This window comes from Netta rufina, assembly GCF_964035555.1.
Source record: "Netta rufina genome assembly, chromosome: 8".
NCBI lineage: Eukaryota > Metazoa > Chordata > Aves > Anseriformes > Anatidae > Netta > Netta rufina.
The window spans coordinates 2,785,416-2,791,848 of record NC_140131.1 but is presented as its reverse complement, the minus strand read 5'-3'; positions in this window follow the sequence as shown (position 1 = coordinate 2,791,848).

Below are 6,433 nucleotides of genomic sequence, written 5' to 3'. Positions count from 1 at the left end.
CTTCTTCGGGGCTTTGAAAAAACTGTTGGACCCGCGACGTGTTCTCGCTGATGATTCCGAGTAGACGCTCCCCGGCATGTGGCGTGGGTTAATCTAACCCAGGGAACTATTAATAGTAATAGGATGTGTCCCCAAGTCGCAAGTGTTAATTCATCCCGTCCCATCTGCTTGCGTTGCGTGAATGCTTCCAGCGCGTTGTGCCTGCAGCCCGAGCACACCCATTTTTCCACCAGTGACTTGCAGCTGCACACAGTTATCCTGCGTTTCTGTCTGCGTGTGTTTGCCCGGGGAATGTCAGGCCCCAAAATCTGCAGATACGTACACCCATGAGCAGTCCCTCTGGTGTTAACCAGGCTAAAGCATGTCCGAAGCAGGGCCAGTAGGGATACGGTTGTGGCCTGCCACCAAATTGTGCTGCCACGCATCCCACACGTGCACGCAGATGGAGATGCTGCAAAGCAAAGACCCATTGTGTGCCACCCAGCGAGGGCTGCTCTTCACCAGGGGGAGGGGAGGAGAAATCCCCCAACTGTCCGCCCAGACAAAGACTTCTGCTGCCGGCGTGTAGGATTCCCCCCGGCTAAGTCCGTCACAGATGGTGTACAGGACACCCAGCCAGCCATAAACCTGACATCCCAATCAGTTCTCGTACACTGTACGTGCTCACAAGTACAGACCTCATCATGTGGGACCACCAGAACCGTTTCCTCTCTCCCCATCCCCCATCCTGCATGGAATTTCCTTTCCAAAAGGACATCGGCCTGAGATGCAGGAGGACTCATTTAGTCCTGCCTTAAGGGAAGCTGTCACTGCCTGGCTCTTTTATGCTGAAACTGAGAATCCTGCATCTCTGAAAAGGGGGATTCTTATCGCTGCCCGAAGGTGCCGAGGGCGATCCAGCCCCATGAGCCCTCCTACAGACACAGAGGAGCTCAGGTCTGTCAAGAGAGCTCTTGGATTTTAGGATTCTCCGGTCAGTTACTACTACTGACAGAAGAACTTGATTCATTGGTGGCACATGCAAATTTGGCCAAGTATTATCCCCAAAAGCTGTATATACCTTATTTTAAAGCTTTCTACAACTGCTTTGTTAGCGTGGGCTGCTGAAAAGCAGAGGGTATGCCTGCACACCATCTGCGCCGCGTGCCAGCTGGTTCCTGCACCTCCTCAGCGTGTGGCACAGGGCTGGAGGTAACCGGTTGTGGAGTTCTGGGGTCAGCTCTGCCCCTCTGTCAGCACCTTTTGGCCAGATGAGCTCAGGCAGCCCTCCCATCCCTGTGCTGGAGGCTGCTGGCGGAAGGGCAGGCGGGTGAGACGTGCCCGCACCCCAGCCGCGCCTGACGGATGTGCTCTGACATGGGAGGCTGCGGGCTGCGAGGAAGGGAAGTCTGCGTGGATACCAGGGCTTGAAACTGCTGGCTGAGGTGGAGACAGACATCCTGCTCTGCCACCCCTGCCGGAGAGGCCTCCTGTCCTGGAAGAGCAGGATAGGAACTGGGAGCAGTCAAGGTTTAAGCTACAGCAACAGTCTCTGCTTGCCAGCAAAGGGCCTTTGTGCTGCCTGTACATCATCACTGCAGAGCTACACTGGGCAAGGGACATTCACCTCTTTGTCAAGGATTTGTTATTTGTCTTGTTGAAGCACATAAATGTACAGAAGTATCAACAGAGATGAAAAAAAAATGACTCTACCCTACCTAATGTGGAACATCTAGGTATGAAAGTGAATTTCAGAAACATAACAGAAAGATTTCTCATTACTGAGAAAGCCCAGCAACAGTCTACAAAGTTGGCGCCGATGACTTCAAATGCTAAGAGATCACAAAGGGGAACAGAAACATACACTTGGAAAGGGCTTCTATAGATTGACCCTAAATATTGCAGTGTGTGGAGCGATAATCAAAAGAAATCAAGGAAAAAGTGAAGAAGTACGAGGAAAAGACGCGGTCTTTCACAATTATAAATTCAACAATGCCAGACATTACAGTTCATAGTGCCAACAAATCCTTCCTCTGTGTTGCTGACAAATCAGCATGACTGATGTTGTGGCGTCTCATTTCGAGCGCCGCAGTGAGTGCTGCCACTGACAGGCACTGAGTCATGTAACCTTTCTGCCTCTGTTTTCTCTGTACCTTGTAACAAAAACAGGCCACCTATCTGAAGTTCACAGCTCAGACACAGTGCTCTGTCAACACACGTATCTGTGAAACAGCACCTGCCCTTCTCTCCCTCACAGTGAAAGGTTGTGAATGAAGAAGCATTTCAATCCATTCAGAACCATTCCTGTCCAAAACCACATCCTCTAAAATAAGTGACTAAAATGCTTAAAATGCTTTTTTTTTATTATTATTATTTTATTTATTTATTTTTTTATTGAGAATGAATTTCACTTAGCTACAATCAAATGTGGCAAAGGCATCTTGTGAACATAGATGTAACTCCTCGAGTCTGATAATTCCTAACGTTGCATCTTGCGCAAGAAAAATCTTTTGGATTGTAGCCACAAATATTTAGCAAAAAGTGAACTGATCCCGTGCCTTGTCTCTTAGCAGTCTATGTACTCATTCCATTGCTTCCTTGTTCTTACGTAAACTTCCTCAAATCCAAAACACCAAAACACAAAACACAAAATGCGTCCAGCATAATTCGATAAACAATGAGGTAAATAAGGGACTGTAAATTCAGAGAGCCATCTACTGGCAACTAAGTGAAACGAATTAAACTCATTAAGGGCCAAATCTCTGCCTCTCTCAGGCAAATTTCTTTATAGTTAAGGAACTAAGCACAAATAAACCCGTGTATAATTATCATTTCAAAGCATATGTGGTATGAGTGAAGCTGCTGGTTCTCGGAGCAAGAAGGAGCTGCCTCGTCTGCCCAGTGCCTGGATTCTACTGGGTGAATGAGGAAGGAAGGGTAACAGAATGGAGTGAGGACTGTACGAGTGCCTGCAGCCTTCACTACGTCCCTTACATCCATGCTATTTCTTTTATAGATGGCTCAAGTCAGGTACAGCATAAGCAAATAACAGCAGAGCTGGAATTAGAGCCAAGGTGCCCTGAGTTTAGTGCTTCAATGATGAGTTTCAGAGATCGCTACCATCAGAAGATCACAAGGGATACACATGGCAAGGGTGCTGCAATGAGTTCCGGACACTGAATCAGATCATGTCAACTACTGCATGACGCACAACAGCTATGCATAAAAGTCTCCTGCCTAGAGAGAGATTTCCCAGGCTGAGCCTGACCCACAGCAGGATCATGCTTCCTCTCTGGGGAACAGCAGCTTCAGGCACTGGTACTCTCAGAAGATGAGTGAAACCACAGCAGTGTGCAGTTCCTCCCCTCCTCTTGGACTTACCTCCACTATTTTAGGTGGAGTGGCTTGGGGAGACCAGCAGACACTTGCACAGGAATGGTGGCCAGACTCCCTACTTCTCCTGCAGGAAAAGCTCCTTTTGGAGGAGAAATGGAAATTTGAATCCTCAGCTGCACTGGCCTTTCTGCAGCCTTCTTCACATGGCAGTGTTTGACATCTGCTTCATTTTTTAAATTCTTCGTCTCTTGGAATGATCACTTGCAGATTTCTTCATTTTGATAGATTCCTGAACTTAAATCTCCTTGGCTACAGACTTGCAGTATTCCCAGCTGAGATTTGACTAATTTCTGCTAATGTTTATCACTTTTAGGTACTGTTTCTATTTAACTAAGATCTTAAATTAATCATAGCCTTGACACAGGTTCTTACAGGTAGCTGACTGGCACCTCCTCTTCTCTAGTCTCATCCCAGTAAGGAAATCTGGTTTTGGATGGAGTAAGTGGTACAAGCAGAACCATGCTGGCTGAATCAGTGGAGGCAAACACCTCAACAGCAATCTCTGGAGGGGTATTGCCCAGTTTGTCACATTCATCTTGTATGACTTCAAGAATGGTGCACAAAGCACTGTCACAATTGCTTCCACAGGCAGACTGACACATCAGGCACACGTGAGCAGATTCACACTTTGGTAGAAAGGTGAGTCAGATCTGGAAAAGGACCTCAGGGCCACCCTTAGCAGATAGCATAGTCATTGTCAAGTCTGTGCAGGCATGTGGGAAGATTTCAAGAAGCAATATGGGAGAATCCTTATCTGAAAAGATTCCTCAAGCATACATGCTTCTTTGTTGCTTTATTGCTTGCTTGCATTGACTATTAACCTTGAAGATCCCGACTTCTTTGGGAAACCTGTGACATTGTAGAGAGATGGGTTTGCTTCAGAGACAAAATACTCATCCATAGCTGTTATATTTTAATCAAAAATGCTTCTCATCTTTATAAAGCTCTGTATCCTTCATCTAACCATTCTATTTCCAGCAGTGTTGCTAAACGCAAACAACCCTGCTACAAGCATGTCTGAGGTTTTCTGTTCTGAAATGAGTGGGAGCGACCTTGGTGTAACCTATTCTAACAAGTAGTTCTGTGAGCAGCAGAATTAACACAGCCTGGATTCCAGTGTTCTCCCTTTATCCTATCCCTGGGTCTCTTTTTACTTGAACAGCTATTTCCACAAAAAAAGAGGTATTTAGTGTCTCCAAGGCCCTGCAAACCTGATTAAATTGCAGAGTGGTTTCAAAACGTTCCAGAGGGAAACAGATCAAACATGGCTTACTTCCCTAGGAAATTAAACTAAAAACAAGTGAGGAAAATTTCCCTTCTTTATAGCTCTTTGACCTAAGGTCTGCTCTGTTTACAAAACACACAAATGGGTATTTTGGAAAGCACATAGATGTTGGCCAAATATTTTCTAAATATATTGCAGGTTATTGATGAATGCTTAGATGACTTCCCAGAGGCGATTTAGTAGGCCACTGGCTCACTGAGCAGTAGAAGCTGCGTTCCTCTGACTGCCCAACAATTTGGTGTTACTTCACCGATCTGCAGTATTTGGTGGGTAACTGTTCTGTAACCATGGTATCTCAAAGATCCATAAAGCAGAGAGTAGCTTCTCTAATTTTCAGTCTTCTTGGCTTTGCCTCGTTGTGTTACCTGTTTGGGTTACCTACCAAAAAAAGGAAAGACATATTAAATTTTCCATAAACACAGATTTTAAATATTTTGTTACTTTTACCATATTAATTTAGTACAAATAGAGCTCAAAGCTGCTTTGCATGGCCTTTATGGCATTAAAATACTTAAAGAATAAACTCTGTGATGTTTGTTAGAAGTTTGTTGAATGCGATCTGCCCTCTCCCACTCCCTCTGCAAATCTCTCCTACAGAAATAGGAATTAGTCTGTGTGAAGAAAACTCTTTCTTTACAGATAGTTATTTATGGTTACCCATGGAATTATTCTGCAATCAAAGCTTTGTTTTGCATGATCTGACTGATGCAAAAAGCAGAAAATAAATATCTTCATTCTCATAACCTGATTGCCTGAGGGATTTGCAATGTATATCCAGATGGCATATTGTGTGGCCTATCAAATCAGGGCATGGTTATTAAATTTCAGAGCAGGAAGGTGCAGGCAACTAATTTCAGGCAAGGGAATCGTCATCTCATCTGATCAACTGAATAATTCTTTGTTCAATATTTACCCAAATCCAAGCCATGTGAGCTACTGAGCTCTCAATATTCGAGACCATGCACAAACAGACAAGCACATTCATCTTTGTCTTTGAAAATATAAGCAAAGCTGAAACTTTAAAGAACTATTATTTCTAAAATAGGTCATAAAATTCTGAAGGCAGGTCTGTCTCCTTCTGCACTGACAGATTACCCAGGACTGTGGGGACAGTCTTTCAGGAATTTAGTACAAACAGGAAATTATTTTTATATTTAAATCTTTATCTTTGCTTGGAATATAAAGATATATGCGGTCTGTGAAATGTGGTGTGTCTTCTGCTTTGCACTCTTACACCCAAGATCTTCTGCCCTTATGGATGCAGTACGTGGAACATATCATATCCATGTGATGACACATAAAAAAAAAACCAGCATGAAATACCCGCTGTTGGCATTTATCCTCCTGAAGCTTGACTTTAGATCAGGTGCTATAATCACGTGCTGAATGTAAAAAATTAAACCCAGCCTGATCATCATTGGCCAGCAGAAGGCAGTAAAATCACAAAATGGGAAAAAAAAAAAATCATTAAACTTCCTTCATTGACCCAAACTCGTGCTTCTGGAGTCCCAGGCACATGGAGAATGCAGGGACACCGCCTTTCTATAGGATGTGAAGTAATAATGTCGGTTACAGGTGTTCAGCAAATTCAAGCCCTATCTTTCCCAAATCCTGCACTTCTTTGGGGGTAGTGTTTCTTTGTTATTGATTTTTATTTTGCTTTGTTTTCAAACATTGGCTCCTGGTACGTCCAATGATTATTTTAAGCAGCTGACTGATGAAGAACCTATGATGAAGAAGCTGCTTTACAAACGAACTACAAGCAACCCCTCA